This window comes from Pristiophorus japonicus, chromosome 13, assembly GCF_044704955.1.
Source record: "Pristiophorus japonicus isolate sPriJap1 chromosome 13, sPriJap1.hap1, whole genome shotgun sequence".
NCBI lineage: Eukaryota > Metazoa > Chordata > Chondrichthyes > Pristiophoridae > Pristiophorus > Pristiophorus japonicus.
Window position 1 is genome coordinate 16969913 of NC_091989.1, and position 18947 is coordinate 16988859.

An 18947-nucleotide genomic window follows, 5' to 3' on the forward strand; every position below is an offset into this window, starting at 1 on the left:
AATGTTTAGTGACAATATTTGTGACAATGTTCAGTGACAATGTTTATTGCCAATATTTGGTGACAATATTTAGTGACTGTTTAATGACAATATTTGTGACAATGTTTTGTGACAATATTTAGTGACAATGTTTAGTGACAATGTTTAGTGACAATATTTGTGACAATGTTTCATGACAATATTTAGTGACAATGTTTAGTGACTATCTTGAATGACAATATTTAGTGACAACGCTTAGTGACAATATATAGTGGCAATGTTTAGTGACAATATTTAGTGACAATATTTAGTGGCAATATTTAGCGACAATATTTAGTGACAATATTAGCGACAATATTTGTGACAATGCTTAGTGACAATGTTTAGTGACAATATTTGTGACAATATTTAGTGACAATATTTAGTGACAATATTTAGTGACAATATTTAGTGACAATGTTTAGTGTCAATATTTAGTGACAATATTTAGTGACAATGTTTCGCGACAATGTTTAGCGACAATATGTGTGGCAATGTTTAGTGACAATATTTGTGGCAATGTTTAGTGACAATATTTGTGACAATATTTAGTGACAATATTTAGTGACATTATTTAGTGACAATATTTAGTGACAGTATTTAGTGACAATGTTTTGTGACAATGTTTAGTGTCAATATTTAGTGTCAATGTTTAGCGACAATGTTTCGCGACAATGATTCGCAACAACATTTAGTGACAATGTTTAGTAACAATGTTCAGTGACAATCTTTGTGACAATGTTTAGTACAATGTTTAGTGAGAATATTTCGAGACTATATTTAGTGACAATGTTTAGTGACAAAGTTTAGTGACGATATTTGTGACAATATTTCATGACAATATTTAGCGACAATGTTCAGCGACAATGTTTAATGACAATGTTTAGTGACAATTTTTAGTGACAATATTTACTGACAATATTTACTGACAATGTTTAGTGACAATGTTTAGTGTCAATATTTAGTGACAATATTTAGTGACAATGTTTCGCGACAATGTTTCGCGACAATATTTAGTGGCAATATTTAGTGGTAATATTTAGTGGCAATGTTTATCGACAATGTTTCACGACAATGTTTAGCGACAATGTTTAGCGACAATGCTTAGTGACAATATTTGTGACAATGTTCAGTGACAATGTTTATTGCCAATATTTGGTGACAATATTTAGTGACTGTTTAATGACAATATTTGTGACAATGTTTTGTGACAATATTTAGTGACAATGTTTAGTGACAATGTTTAGTGACAATATTTGTGACAATGTTTCATGACAATATTTAGTGACAATGTTTAGTGACTATCTTGAATGACAATATTTAGTGACAACGCTTAGTGACAATATATAGTGGCAATGTTTAGTGACAATATTTAGTGACAATATTTAGTGGCAATATTTAGCGACAATATTTAGTGACAATATTAGCGACAATATTTGTGACAATGCTTAGTGACAATGTTTAGTGACAATATTTGTGACAATATTTAGTGACAATATTTAGTGACAATATTTAGTGACAATATTTAGTGACAATGTTTAGTGTCAATATTTAGTGACAATATTTAGTGACAATGTTTCGCGACAATGTTTAGCGACAATGTTTAGCGACAATAATTAGTGACAATAATTAGTGACAATATTTAGTGACAATATTTAGTGACAATGTTTAGTGACAATAATTGTGGTAATGATTCATGACAATATTTAGTGACAATGTTTAGTGACAATATTTAGTGACAATGTTTAGTGACAATATTTAGTGACAATAATTCATCACAATATTTGTGACAATTTTTAGTGACAATATTTAGTGACAATGTTTCGTGACATTGTTTAGTGACAATATTTAGTGACAATATATAGTGGCAATGTTTAGTGACAATATTTAGTGAAAATATTTAGTGGCAATATTTAGTGACAATATTTAGTGACAATATTTAGTGACAATATTTAGCGACAATATTTGTGACAATGTTTAGTGACAATATTTGTGTCAATATTTAGTGACAATATTTAGTGACAATGTTTCGCGACAATGTTTAGCGACAATATGTGTGGCAATGTTTAGTGACAATATTTGTGGCAATGTTTAGTGACAATATTTGTGACAATATTTAGTGACAATATTTAGTGACAATATTTAGTGACAGTATTTAGTGACAATGTTTTGTGACAATGTTTATTGACAATGTTTAGTGTCAATATTTAGTGTCAATGTTTAGCGACAATGTTTCGCGACAATGATTCGCAACAACGTTTAGTGACAATGTTTAGTAACAATGTTCAGTGACAATCTTTGTGACAATGTTTAGTGAGAATATTTCGAGACTATATTTAGTGACAATGTTTAGTGACAAAGTTTAGTGACGATATTTGTGACAATATTTCATGACAATATTTAGCGACAATGTTCAGCGACAATGTTTAATGACAATGTTTAGTGACAATTTTTAGTGACAATATTTACTGACAATATTTACTGACAATGTTTAGTGACAATGTTTAGTGTCAATATTTAGTGACAATATTTAGTGACAATGTTTCGCGACAATGTTTCGCGACAATATTTAGTGGCAATATTTAGTGGTAATATTTAGTGGCAATGTTTATCGACAATGTTTCACGACAATGTTTAGCGACAATGTTTAGCGACAATGTTTAGTGACAATATTTGTGACAATGTTCAGTGACAATGTTTATTGCCAATATTTGGTGACAATATTTAGTGACTGTTTAATGACAATATTTGTGACAATGTTTTGTGACAATATTTAGTGACAATGTTTAGTGACAATGTTTAGTGACAATATTTGTGACAATGTTTCATGACAATATTTAGTGACAATGTTTAGTGACTATCTTGAATGACAATATTTAGTGACAACGCTTAGTGACAATATATAGTGGCAATGTTTAGTGACAATATTTAGTGGCAATATTTAGCGACAATATTTCGTGACAATATTAGCGACAATATTTGTGACAATGCTTAGTGACAATGTTTAGTGACAATATTTGTGACAATATTTAGTGACAATATTTAGTGACAATATTTACTGACAATGTTTAGTGACAATGTTTAGTGTCAATATTTAGTGACAATATTTAGTGACAATGTTTCGCGACAATGTTTAGCGACAATAATTAGTGACAATAATTAGTGACAATATTTAGTGACAATATTTAGTGACAATATTTAGTGACAATGTTTAGTGACAATAATTGTGACTATATTTCGCGACAATGTTTAGCGACTATTGAATGACAATATTTAGTGACAACGTTTAGTGGCATTGTTTAGTAACAATATTTGTGACAATATTTTGTGACAATATTTTGTGACAATGTTTAGTGACAATGTTTAGTGACAATATTTAGTGACAATGTTTCGTGACAATGTTTCGATACAATATTTGTGACTGTTTAGTGACAATGTTTAGTGACTATAGTTAGTCACTGTTTAATGACAATATTTGTGACAATGTTTCGTGACAATATTTGGTGACAATATTTGGTGACAATATTTAGTGACAATGTTTAGTGAAAATGTTTAGTGACAATGTTTAGTGTCAATATTTAGTGACAATATTTAGTGACAATATTTACTGACAATGTTTAGTGACAATGTTTAGTGTCAATATTTAGTGACAATGTTTCGCGACAATGTTTAGTGACAATATTTAGTGACAATATTTAGCGACAATATTTGTGACAATGTTTAGTGACAATATTTAGTGACAATGTTTAGTGACAATGTTTAGTGACAATGTTTAGTGTCAATATTTAGTGACAATCTTTCGCGACAATCTTTTGCGACAATGTTTCGTGACAATGTTTAGCGACAACGTTTAGTGACAATGTTTAGTAACAATGTTCAGTGACAATCTTTGTGACAATGTTTCGTGACAATATTTAGTGACAATATTTAATGACAATATTTAGTGACAATATTTAGTGACAATGTTTCGCGACAATGTTTAGTGACAATGTTTAGCGACAATAATTAGTGACAATATTTAGTGACAATGTTTAGTGACAATAATTGTGACTATATTTCGCGACAATGTTTAGCGACTATTCAATGACAATATTTAGTGACAACGTTTAGTGGCAATGTTCAGTAACAATATTTGTGACAATATTTTGTGACAATGTTTCGTGACAATGTTTAGTGACAATGTTTAGTGACAATATTTTGTGACTATGTTTCGTGACAATGTTTTGATACAATATTTGTGACACTGTTTAGTGACAATATTTAGTGACTATGTTTCGTGACAATGTTTCGATACAATATTTGTGACACTGTTTAGTGACAATATTTCGTGACAATATTTCGTGACAATATTTGGTGACAATATTTGTGACAATATTTGGTGACAATATGTAGTGACAATGTTTAGTTACAATGTTTCGTGACAATGTTTAGAGATGATATTTAATGGCAATATTTAGTGGCAATGTTTAGTGACAATGTTTAGTGGCAATGTTTAGTGACAATGTTTTGTGACTATATTTAGTGACTATATTTAGTGACAATATTTAGTGACTATATTTAATGATAATATTTAGTGACTTGGTCCCCAAGTTTCCACATGATTTGCTCCTGATTTTTAGGAGCAACTGGTGTAGCACGGAGTATCTTAGAAATTGGAATTCTCGTCATTTAGTTTGCTCCAGTTCTAGTCAGTTAGAACAGTTTCACTTTGAAACAGAATTTCTTTTTCAAAAGGGGGCTTGTCCGGCCACTTACGCCTGATTTCAAAGTTTCGTGAGTGAAAACTTACTCCAAACTAACAGAATGGAGTAAGTGATGATTTTTGAACGCTCGAAAAAACCTTGTCTGCATTTTAGAAAATCAGGCGTAGGTTACAAATTAGGCGTAGGGAACGAGGTGGGGGAGGGAAGTCATTAAATTCTACAATCAATCCTTAGTTATACTTATACAAATATTATACAAATAAATCCAACCTGAATAAAAATTTATAAGCAAAGAAAAGATTAAATAAACCATGTTCCTACCTGTGTGAAATAGCATCAGCCTTCGAGCTGCTGTGCTTCAGGCAGGCCTTTCATGTTGGAGACAGGCAGGGGTGTGGCGTCAGTGTCTCGACGGCAGCGGCAGCAAGCTTCGAGCTGAGCTGCAGTGCTTGAGGCAGGCCTTCATTCTCTTCGTGGCTGGCCGCGAAGATGCAGCACCGGACGGACCCGAGGCCATTCGGCCATAGGATATCAGCGGCGTCAGTGGCTGGCCGGCAGCCGAAGATACAGCAGCAGCCTTCGAGCTGTGAGGGGGACTGAGGCCATTTGGACAGGGAGAGGCAGCCACATCGACAGTTTTATATTTAAATTTGCAGAATGGGTGCTGCATTGTCAACACCATGTATTATGCAATGGTTTGCCATCTTTGTTCTTGGTGGACGTTGATCCATTGCAAAGTTGAATTGGCACTCTTATTTCTCCAAACACACAGTCCTTAATTTGTATGCACCAATGCAGCACCGGTTCTGCAAGTTTAGCAGTGAAAAGCTGAACTCACTGATTTCAGCAGGTGATTTATTCAGCAGTGCTGCTAAAAGGAATCCCTCACACACAGAAATATCAAAAAAAATTAAATTATAAGCCTTTGCAGGGGTCCAAGAAACAAATCTTCACTTTTTCTGCAGTATTTTTAAAAATGGCCGAGTGCCAATGTTTGTGTGAGACTACGCGTGTGCGCACGCACCAACGCGCACGCGCAGGGTTGCCGGCACCACGAAGGCTAATTTAAATTGTACCCTCCCGCTGCTACTTAGAAAATTGGCGCGAGTGTCAGGCTCCGCCCCCTGCTGCGAAGAGCGCGCCGCGCCAAGCAGACATCGAGCTCCAAGGAGCTCAAGAATATCGGACTTTTTTTTAGGCACAGTTTTCAGAGCGAAAAACAGGCGCCCAGCTCGAAGGTGCGCCGTTTTTGCCGCGGGACGAAACTTGGGGCCAATATTTAGTGACAATAATTGTGACAATATTAAGTGACAATGTTTAATGACAATTTTTAGTGACAATTTTTAGCGACAATGTTTCGCGACAATGTTTAGTGACAGTATTTAGTGACAGTATTTAGTGACAGTATTTAGTGACAATGTTTAGTGACAATATTTGTGACAATGTTTCATGACAATATTTAGTGACAATGTTTAGTGACAATATTTAGTGACAATGTTTAGTGACAATATTTAGTGACAATAATTCATCTCAATATTTGTGACAATTTTTAGTGACAATATTTAGTGACAATGTTTCGTGACATTGTTTAGTGACAATATTTAGTGACAACATATAGTGGCAATGTTTAGTGACAATATTTAGTGAAAATATTTAGTGGCAATATTTAGCGACAATATTTAGTGACAATATTTAGCGACAATATTTGTGACAATGTTTAGTGACAATGTTTAGTGACAATATTTAGTGCCAATATTTAGTGGCAATGTTTAGTGACAATATTTCTGAATATATTTCAGACACTATTTAGTGGCAATATTTAGCAACCATGTTTCGTGACAATGTTTCGTGACAATATTTGTGACAATGTTAAGTGACAATATTTGTGACAATGTTAAGTGACAAGGTTTATTGCCAATATTTAGTGACAATATTTAGTGACTGTATAGTGACAATATTTGTGACAATGTTTCATGACAATATTTAGTGACAATGTTTAGTGACAATATTTAGCAACAATATTTGTGACAATGTTTAGTGACAATATTCAAGTCACTATTTCGTGACAATATTTAGTTACAATGTTTAGTGACAATATTTAGCAACAATATTTGTGACAATGTTTAGTGACAATGTTTCGAGACTATATTTAGTGACAATGTTTAGTGACAAAGTTTAGTGACAATGTTTATTGACAATTTTTATCGACAATGTTCAGCGACAATGTTTAATGACAATGTTTAGTGACAATTTTTAGTGACAATATTTACTGACAATGTTTAGTGTCAATATTTAGTGACAATGTTTAGTGACAATGTTTATTGACAATTTTTATCGACAATGTTTCGCGACAATGTTTAGCGACAATATTTAGTGACAACGTTTGGTGACAGTGTTTAGTGACAATATTTAGTGACAATATTTGTGACAATGTTTAGTGACAATATTTGTGACAATATTTAGTGACAATATTTAGTGACAGTATTTAGTGATAATATTTACTGACAATATTTACTGACAATGTTTAGTGTCAATATTTAGTGACAATATTTAGCGACAATGTTTCGCGACAATGTTTCGCGACAATATTTAGTGGCAGTATTTAGTGTCAAATTTTAATGACAATGTTTAGTGACAATTTTTAGTGACGATATTTGTGACAATATTTTGAGACAATATTTAGCGACAATGTTTAGCAACAATGGTTAATGACAATGTTTAGTGACAATGTTTAGTGACAATATTTGTGACATTATTTAGTGACAATGTTTAGTGACAATGTTTAGTGACAATATTTGTGACAATGTTTAGTGACAATGTTTAGTGACCATGTTTAATGACAATGTTGAGTGACAATACACAGTGACAATATTTAGTGACAATGTACAGCAACAATGTTAGTGACAATATTTAATGGCAATGTTTAGCAACAATGTTTAGCGACAATGTTTAGCGACAATGTTTAGCGGCAATGTTTAGCGACAATGTTTAGCGACAATGTTTAGCGACACTATTCAGTGACAATGTTTAGTGACAATGTACAGCGAAAATGTTAGTGAAAATATTTGTGACAATATTTAGTGACAATGTTTAGCGACAATATTTAGTGACAATGTACAGCGACAATGTTAGTGACAATATTTAATGACAATGTTTAGTGACAATGTTTAGTGACAATGTTTAACGACAATGTTTAGCGACAATGTTTAGCGACAATGTTTAGCGACAATGTTTAGCGACAATGTTTAGCGACAATGTTTAGCGACAATGCTTAGTGACAATGTTTAGTGACACTATTCAGTGACAATGTTTAGCGACAATATTTAGTGACAATGTTTAGTGACAATGTTTATCAACAATGTTTCACGACAATGTTTAGCGACAATGTTTACCAACAATTAGTGGCAATATTTAGTGACAATGTTTAGCGACAATATTTAATGACAATATTTAGTGACAATGTTTCGTGACAATGTTTATCGACAATGTTTATCGACAATGTTTCACGACAATGTTTAGCGACAATGTTTACCAACAATATTTAGTGGCAATATTTAGTGACAACGTTTGGTGACAGTGTTTAGTGACCATATTTGTGACAATGTTTCGTGACAATGTACAGCGACAATATTTAGTGACAATATTTAGTGACAATGTTTAGCGACAATGTTTAGCGACAATGTTTAGCGACAATGTTTAATGACAATGTTTATTGACAATATTCAGTGACAATATTCAGTGACGATGTTTAGTGTCAATATTTAGTGTCAATATTTAGTGACAATATTTAGTGACAATGTTTCGCGACAATGTTTCGCAACAATATTTAGCGACAATATTTAGCGACAATATTTAGCGACAATATTTGTGACAATGTTTAGTGACAATATTTGTGACAATATTTAGTGACAATATTTAGTGACAGTATTAAGTGATAATATTTACTGACAATATTTACTGACAATGTTTAGTGTCAATATTTAGTGACAATATTTAGCGACAATGTTTCGCGACAATGTTTCGCGACAATATTTAGTGGCAGTATTTAGTGTCAAATTTTAATGACAATGTTTAGTGACAATTTTTAGTGACGATATTTGTGACAATATTTTGAGACAATATTTAGCGACAATGTTTAGCAACAATGGTTAATGACAATGTTTAGTGACAATGTTTAGTGACAATATTTGTGACATTATTTAGTGACAATGTTTAGTGACAATGTTTAGTGACGATATTTGTGACAATATTTCACGACAATATTTAGCGACAATGTTCAGCGACAATATTTAATGACAATGTTTAGTGACAATTTTTAGTGACAATATTTACTGACAATGTTTAGTGACAATGTTTAGTGTCAATATTTAGTGACAATATTTAGTGACAATATTTCGTGACATTGTTTATCGACAATTTTATCGTGACAATGTTTAGCGACAATGTTTAGTGACAATATTTGTGACAATGTTAAGTGACAATGTTTATTGACAATATTTAGTGACAATATTTAGTGACTGTTTCGTGACAATATTTGTGAAAATGTTTTATGACAATGTTTAGTGACAATGTTTAGTGACTATTTTTATTGACAATATTTGTGACAATGTTTCATGACAATATTTAGTGACAATGATTAGTGACAATATTTAGTGACAATGTTTAGTGACAATAATTCATCACAATATTTGTGACAATTTTTAGTGACAATATTTATTGACAATGTTTCGTGACATTGTTTCGTGACAATATTTAGTGACAATGTTTAGTGACAATAATTCATCACAATATTTGTGACAATTTTTAGTGACAATATTTATTGACAATGTTTCGTGACATTGTTTAGTGACAATATTTAGCGACAATATTTAGCGACAATATTTGTGACAATGTTTAGTGACAATATTTGTGACAATATTTAGTGACAATATTTACTGACAATATTTACTGACAATATTTACTGACAATATTTACTGACAATGTTTAGTGTCAATATTTAGTGACAATATTTAGTGACAATGTTTTGCGACAATGTTTCGCGACAATGTTTCGCGACAATGTTTCGCGACAATGTTTCGCGACAATATTTAGTGGCAATATTTAGTGGCAGTATTTAGTGACAACGTTTGGTGACAGTGTTTAGTGACAATATTTAGTGACCATATTTGTGACAATGTTTCGTGACAATGTACAGCGACAATATTTAGTGACAATATTTAGTGACAATATTTAGTGACAATGTTTAATGACAATGTTTATTGACAATATTCAGTGACAATATTCAGTGACGATGTTTAGTGTCAATATTTAGTGTCAATATTTAGTGACAATATTTAGTGACAATGTTTCGCGACAATGTTTAGCGACAATATTTAGCGACAATATTTGTGACAATGTTTAGTGACAATATTTGTGACAATATTTAGTGACAATATTTAGTGACAGTATTTAGTGACAGTATTTAGTGACAGTATTTAGTGACAGTATTTACTGACAATATTTACTGACAATGTTTAGTGACAATGTTTAGTGTCAATATTTAGTGACAATATTTAGTGACAATGTTTCGCGACAATGTTTCGCGACAATTTTTCGCGACAATATTTAGTGGCAATATTTAGTGGCAGTATTTAGTGACAAAGTTTAATGACAATATTTAGTGACAATTTTTAGTGACGATATTTGTGACAATATTTCGCGACAATATTTAGCGACAATGTTTAGCAACAATGTTTAATGACTATGTTTAGTGACAATATTTGTGACATTATTTCGTGAAAATATTTAATGACAATATTTAATGACAATATTTAGTGACAATGTTTAGTGACAATGTTTAGTGACAATGTTTCGTGACAATGTTTAGTGACAATGTTTCGTGACAATGTTCAGCGACAATATTTAATGACAATGTTTAGTGACAATTTTTAGTGACAATATTTACTGACAATGTTTAGTGACATTGTTTATCTACAATTTTATCGCGACAATGTTTAGCGACAATATTTAATGACAATGTTTAGTGACAATTTTTAGTGACAATATTTAATGACAATGTTTAGTGACAATGTTTGGCAACAATATTTAGTGGCAATATTTAGTGACAACGTTTGGTGACAGTGTTTAGTGACAATTTTTAGTGACAATGTTTAGTGACAATATTCAGTGACAATGTTTAATGACAATGTTTAGTGACAATGTTTAATGCCAAAATTTTGTAACAATGTTTAGTGACAATATTTCGTGCCAATATTTAGTTGCAGTGTTTAGTGACAATATTTCTGACTATATTTCAGACACTATTTAGTGACAATATTTAGCGACAATGTTTACTGACAATGTTTAGTGACCATGTTTAGTGACAATGTTAAGTGACAATGTTTATTGCCAATATTTAGTGACAATATTTAGTGACTGTTTAGTGACAATATTTGTGACAATGTTTCATGACAATATTTAGTGACAATGTTTAGTGACAATATTTGTGACAATGTTTCATGACAATATTTAGTGACAATGTTTAGTGACCATATTTGTGACAATGTTTCGTGACAATGCACAGCGACAATATTTAGTGACAATATTTAGTGACAATGTTTAGTGACAATGTTTAGTGACAATGTTTAGCGACAATGTTAAGCGACAATGTTTAATGACAATGTTTAGTGACAATATTCAGTGACGATGTTTAGTGTCAATATTTAGTGTCAATATTTAGTGACAATATTTAGTGACAATGTTTCGCGACAATGTTTAGCAACAATATTTAGCGACAATATTTAGCGACAATGTTTAGTGACAATGTTTAGTGACAATATTTGTGACAATATTTAGTGACAATATTTAGTGACAATGTTTAATGACAATGTTTATTGACAATATTCAGTGACAATATTCAGTGACGATGTTTAGTGTCAATATTTAGTGACAATATTTAATGACAATGTTTCGCGACAATGTTTAGCGACAATATTTAGCGACAATATTTAGCGACAATGTTTAGTGACAATGTTTAGTGACAATATTTGTGACAATGTTTCATGACAATATTTAGTGACAATGTTTAGTGACCATATTTGTGACAATGTTTCGTGACAATGCACAGCGACAATATTTAGTGACAATATTTAGTGACAATGTTTAGTGACAATGTTTAGTGACAATGTTTAGCGACAATGTTAAGCGACAATGTTTAATGACAATGTTTAGTGACAATATTCAGTGACGATGTTTAGTGTCAATATTTAGTGTCAATATTTAGTGACAATATTTAGTGACAATGTTTCGCGACAATGTTTAGCAACAATATTTAGCGACAATATTTAGCGACAATGTTTAGTGACAATGTTTAGTGACAATATTTGTGACAATATTTAGTGACAATATTTAGTGACAATGTTTAATGACAATGTTTATTGACAATATTTAGTGACAATATTTAGTGACAGTATTTAGTGACAGTATTTAGTGACAATATTTACTGACAATATTTACTGACAATGTTTAGTGACAATGTTTAGTGTCAATATTTAGTGACAATATTTAGTGACAATGTTTCGCGACAATGTTTCGCGACAATGTTTCGCGACAATGTTTCGCGACAATATTTAGTGGCAGTATTTAGTGACAAAGTTTAATGACAATATTTAGTGACAATTTTTAGTGACGATATTTGTGACAATATTTCGCGACAATATTTAGCGACAATGTTTAGCAACAATGTTTAATGACTATGTTTAGTTACAATATTTGTGACATTATTTCGTGAAAATATTTAATGACAATATTTAATGACAATATTTAGTGACAATGTTTAGTGACAATGTTTAGTGACAATGTTTCGTGACTATATTTAGTGACAATGTTTAGTGACGATATTTGTGACAATATTTCACGACAATATTTAGCGACAATGTTCAGCGACAATATTTAATGACAATGTTTAGTGACAATTTTTAGTGACAATATTTACTGACAATGTTTAGTGACATTGTTTATCGACAATTTTATCACGACAATGTTTAGCGACAATGTTTAGCGACAATGTTTAGCGACAATATTTGTGACAATGTTTTATGACAATGTTTAGTGACAATGTTTGGCAACAATATTTAGTGGCAATATTTAGTGACAACGTTTGGTGACGGTGTTTAGTGACAATTTTTAGTGACAATGTTTAGTGACAATATTCAGTGACAATGTTTAATGACAATGTTTAGTGACAATGTTTAATGCCAAAATTTTGTAACAATGTTTAGTGACAATATTTAGTGCCAATATTTAGTTGCAGTGTTTAATGACAATATTTCTGACGATATTTCAGACACTATTTAGTGACAATATTTAGTGACAATGTTTACTGACAATGTTTAGTGACCATGTTTAGTGACAATGTTAAGTGACAATGTTTATTGACAATATTTAGTGACAATATTTAGTGACTGTTCAGTGACAATATTTGTGACAATGTTTCATGACAATATTTAGTGACAATGTTTAGTGACAATATTTGTGACAATGATTCATGACAATATTTAGTGACAATATTTAGTGACGACGTTTGGTGACAGTGTTTAGTGACAGTATTTAGTGACCATATTTGCGACAATGTTTCGTGACAATGTACAGCGACAATATTTAGTGACAATATTTAGTGACAATGTTTAGCGACAATGTTTAGCGACAATGTTAAGCGACAATGTTTAATGACAATGTTTAGTGACAATATTCATTGGCGATGTTTAGTGTCAATATTTAGTGACAATATTTAGTGACAATGTTTCGCGACAATGTTTAGCAACAATATTTAGCGACAATATTTAGCGACAATATTTAGCGACAATATTTGTGACAATATTTAGTGACAGTATTTAGTGACAGTATTTAGTGACAGTATTTAGTGACAGTATTTAGTGACAGTATTTAGTGATAATATTTACTGACAATATTTACTGACAATGTTTAGTGACAATGTTTAGTGACAATGTTTAGTGTCAATATTTAGTGACAATATTTAGCGACAATGTTTCGCGACAATGTTTCGCGACAATATTTAGTGGCAGTATTTAGTGACAAATTTTAATGACAATGTTTAGTGACAAATTTTTAGTGACGATATTTGTGACAATATTTTGCGACAATATTTAGCGACAATGTTTAGCAACAATGTTTAATGACAATGTTTAGTGACAATGTTTAGTGACAATATTTGTGACATTATTTAGTGAAAATATTTAATGACAATATTTAATGACAATATTTAGTGACAATGTTTAGTGACAATGTTTCATGACAATGTTTCGTGACAATGTTTCGTGACAATGTTTCGTGACAATGTTTCGTGACAATGTTTCGTGACAATGTTTCGTGACTATATTTAATGACAATGTTTAGTGACAATGTTTAGTGACGATATTTGTGACAATATTTCACGACAATATTTAGCGACAATGTTCAGCGACAATATTTAATGACAATGTTTAGTGACAATTTTTAGTGACAATATTTACTGACAATGTTTAGTGACAATGTTTAGTGTCAATATTTAGTGACAATATTTCGTGACATTGTTTATCGACAATTTTATCGTGACAATGTTTAGCGACAATGTTTAGCGACAATGTTTAGTGACAATATTTGTGACAATGTTAAGTGACAATGTTTATTGCCAATATTTAGTGACAATATTTAGTGACTGTTTCGTGACAATATTTGTGAAAATGTTTTATGACAATGTTTAGTGACAATGTTTAGTGACAATGTTTAGTGACAATATTTGTGACAATGTTTCATGACAATATTTAGTGACAATGATTCGTGACAATATTTAGTGACAATGTTTAGTGACAATGTTTAATGACAATAATTCATCACAATATTTGTGACAATTTTTAGTGACAATATTTATTGACAATGTTTCGTGACATTGTTTAGTGACAATATTTAGTGACAATATTTAGCGACAATATTTAGCGACAATATTTGTGACAATGTTTAGTGACAATATTTGTGACAATGTTTAGTGACAGTATTTAGTGACAATATTTACTGACAATGTTTAGTGACAATGTTTAGTGTCAATATTTAGTGACAATATTTAGTGACAATGTTTCGCGACAATATTTAGTGGCAATATTTAGTGGCAGTATTTAGTGACAACATTTGGTGACAGTGTTTAGTGACAATATTTAGTGACCATATTTGTGACAATGTTTCGTGACAATGTACAGCGACAATATTTAGTGACAATATTTAGTGACAATGTTTAATGACAATGTTTAATGACAATGTTTAGTGACAATATTCAGTGACAATATTCAGTGACGATGTTTAGTGTCAATATTTAGTGTCAATATTTAGTGACAATATTTAGTGACAATGTTTCGCGACAATGTTTAGCGACAATATTTAGCGACAATATTTGTGACAATGTTTAGTGACAATATTTGTGACAATATTTAGTGACAATATTTAGTGACAATATTTAGTGACGGTATTTAGTAACGGTATTTACTGACAATATTTACTGACAATGTTTCGTGACAATGTTTAGTGTCAATATTTAGTGACAATATTTAGTGACAATGTTTCGCGACAATGTTTCACGACAATTTTTCGCGACAATATTTAGTGGCAATATTTAGTGGCAGTATTTAGTGACAAAGTTTAATGACAATATTTAGTGACAATTTTTAGTGACGATATTTGTGACAATATTTAGCGACAATGTTTAGCAACAATGTTTAATGACAATGTTTAGTGACTATGTTTAGTGACAAAATTTGTGACATTATTTAGTGAAAATATTTAATGACAATATTTAATGACAATATTTAGTGACAATGTTTAGTGACAATGTTTCGTGACTATATTTAGTGACAATGTTTAGTGACAATGTTTAGTGACAATTTTTAGTGACAATATTTACTGACAATGTTTAGTGACAATGTTTATCGACAATTTTATCGCGACAATGTTTAGCGACAATATTTGTGACAATGTTTTATGACAATGTTTAGTGACAATGTTTGGCAACAATATTTAGTGGCAATATTTAGTGACAATGTTTGGTGACAGTGTTTAGTGACAATTTTTAGTGACAATGTTTAGTGACAATATTGAGTGACAATGTTTAATGACAATGTTTAGTGACAATGTTTAATGCCAAAATTTTGTAACAATGTTTAGTGACAATATTTAGTGCCAATATTTAGTTGCAGTGTTTAGTAACAATATTTCTGACTATATTTCAGACACTATTTAGTGACAATATTTAGCGACAATGTTTACTGACAATGTTTAGTGACCATGTTTAGTGACAATATTTAGTGACAATGTTTAGTGACAATATTTGTGACAATGTTTCATGACAATATTTAGTGACAATGTTTAGTGACCATATTTGTGACAATGTTTCGTGACAATGCACAGCGACAATATTTAGTGACAATATTTAGTGACAATGTTTAGTGACAATGTTTAGCGACAATGTTAAGCGACAATGTTTAATGACAATGTTTAGTGACAATATTCAGTGACGATGTTTAGTGTCAATATTTAGTGTCAATATTTAGTGACAATATTTGGTGACAATGTTTCGCGACAATGTTTAGCAACAATATTTAGCGACAATATTTAGCGACAATATTTAGCGACAATGTTTAGTGACAATGTTTAGTGACAATATTTGTGACAATATTTAGTGACAATATTTAGTGACAATATTTAGTGACAGTATTTACTGACAATATTTACTGACAATATTTAGTGACAATGTTTAGTGACAATGTTTAGTGACAATGTTTCGCGACAATGTTTCGCGACAATGTTTAGTGGCAATATTTAGTGGCAGTATTTAGTGACAACGTTTGGTGACAGTGTTTAGTGACAATATTTAGTGACCATATTTGTGACAATGTTTCGTGACAATGTACAGCGATAATATTTAGTGACAATATTTAGTGACAATGTTTAATGACAATGTTTAGTGACAATATTCAGTGACAATATTCAGTGACGATGTTTAGTGTCAATATTTAGTGTCAATATTTAGTGACAATATTTAGTGACAATGTTTAGCGACAATATTTAGCGACAATATTAACGACAATATTTGTGACAATGTTTAGTGACAATATTTGTGACAATATTTAGTGACAATATTTAGTGACAGTATTTAGTGACAGTATTTACTGACAATATTTACTGACAATATTTACTGACAATGTTTAGTGACAATGTTTAGTGTCAATATTTAGTGACAATATTTAGTGACAATGTTTCGCGACAATGTTTCGCGACAATTTTTCGCGACAATATTTAGTGGCAATATTTAGTGGCAGTATTTAGTTACAAAGTTTAATGACAATATTTAGTGACAATGTTTCGTGACTATATTTAGTGACAATGTTTAGTGACGATATTTGTGACAATATTTCACGACAATATTTAGCGACAATGTTCAGCGACAATATTTAATGACAATGTTTAGTGACAATTTTTAGTGACAATATTTACTGACAATGTTTAGTGACATTGTTTATCGACAATTTTATCGCGACAATGTTTAGCGACAATGTTTAGCGACAATGTTTAGCGACAATGTTTAGCGACAATATTTGTGACAATGTTTTATGACACTGTTTAGTGACAATGTTTGGCAACAATATTTAGTGGCAATATTTAGTGACAACGTTTGGTGACGGTGTTTAGTGACAATTTTTAGTGACAATGTTTAGTGACAATATTCAGTGACAATGTTTCATGACAATATTTAGTGACAATGTTTAGTGACAATATTTAGTGACAATATTTAGTGACAATAATTCATCACAATATTTGTGACAATTTTTAGTGACAATATTTAGTGACAATGTTTCGTGACATTGTTTAGTGACAATATTTAGCGACAATATTTAGTGACAATATTTACTGACAATGTTTCGTGACAATGTTTAGTGTCAATATTTAGTGTCAATATTTAGTGACAATATTTAGTGACAATGTTTCGCGACAATGTTTAGCGACAATATTTAGCGACAATATTTAGCGACAATATTTAGCGACAATATTTGTGACAATGTTTAGTGACAATATTTGTGACAATATTTAGTGACAATATTTAGTGACAGTATTTAGTGATAATATTTACTGACAATATTTACTGACAATGTTTAGTGACAATATTTAGCGACAATGTTTCGCGACAATGTTTCGCGACAATATTTAGTGGCAGTATTTAGTGACAAATTTTAATGACAATGTTTAGTGACAATTTTTAGTGACGATATTTGTGACAATATTTTGCGACAATATTTAGCGACAATGTTTAGCGACAATGTTTAATGACAATGTTTAGTGACAATATTTGTGACATTATTTAGTGAAAATATTTAATGACAATATTTAATGACAATATTTAGTGACAATGTTTAGTGACAATGTTTCGTGACAATGTTTCGTGACAATGTTTCGTGACAATGTTTAGTGACGATATTTGTGACAATATTTCACGACAATATTTAGCGACAATATTTAATGACAATGTTTAGTGACAATTTTTAGTGACAATATTTACTGACAATGTTTAGTGACAATGTTTAGTGTCAATATTTAGTGACAATATTTAGTGACAATATTTTGTGACAATGTTAAGTGACAATGTTAAGTGACAATGTATATTGCCAATATTTAGTGACAATATTTAGTGACTGTTTCGTGACAATATTTGTGAAAATGTTTTATGACAATGTTTAGTGACAATGTTTAGTGACAATGTTTAGTGACAATATTTGTGACAATGTTTCATGACAATATTTAGTGACAATGATTAGTGACAATATTTAGTGACAATGTTTAGTGACAATGTTTAGTGACAATAATTCATCACAATATGTGACAATTTTTAGTGACAATATTTATTGACAATGTTTCGTGACATTGTTTCGTGACAATATTTAGTGACAATATTTAGTGACAATGTTTAGTGGCTATATTGAATGACAATATTTAGTGACAACACTTAGTGACAATATATAGTGGCAATGTTTCGTGACAATATTTAATGACAATATTTAGTGGCAATATTTAACGACAATATTTAGTGACAATATTAGTGACAATGTTTAGTGACAATGTTTAGTGACAATGTTTAGTGACAATGTTTAGTGACAATATTTGTGACAATATTTAGTGACAATATTTAGTGACAATGTTTCGCGACAATGT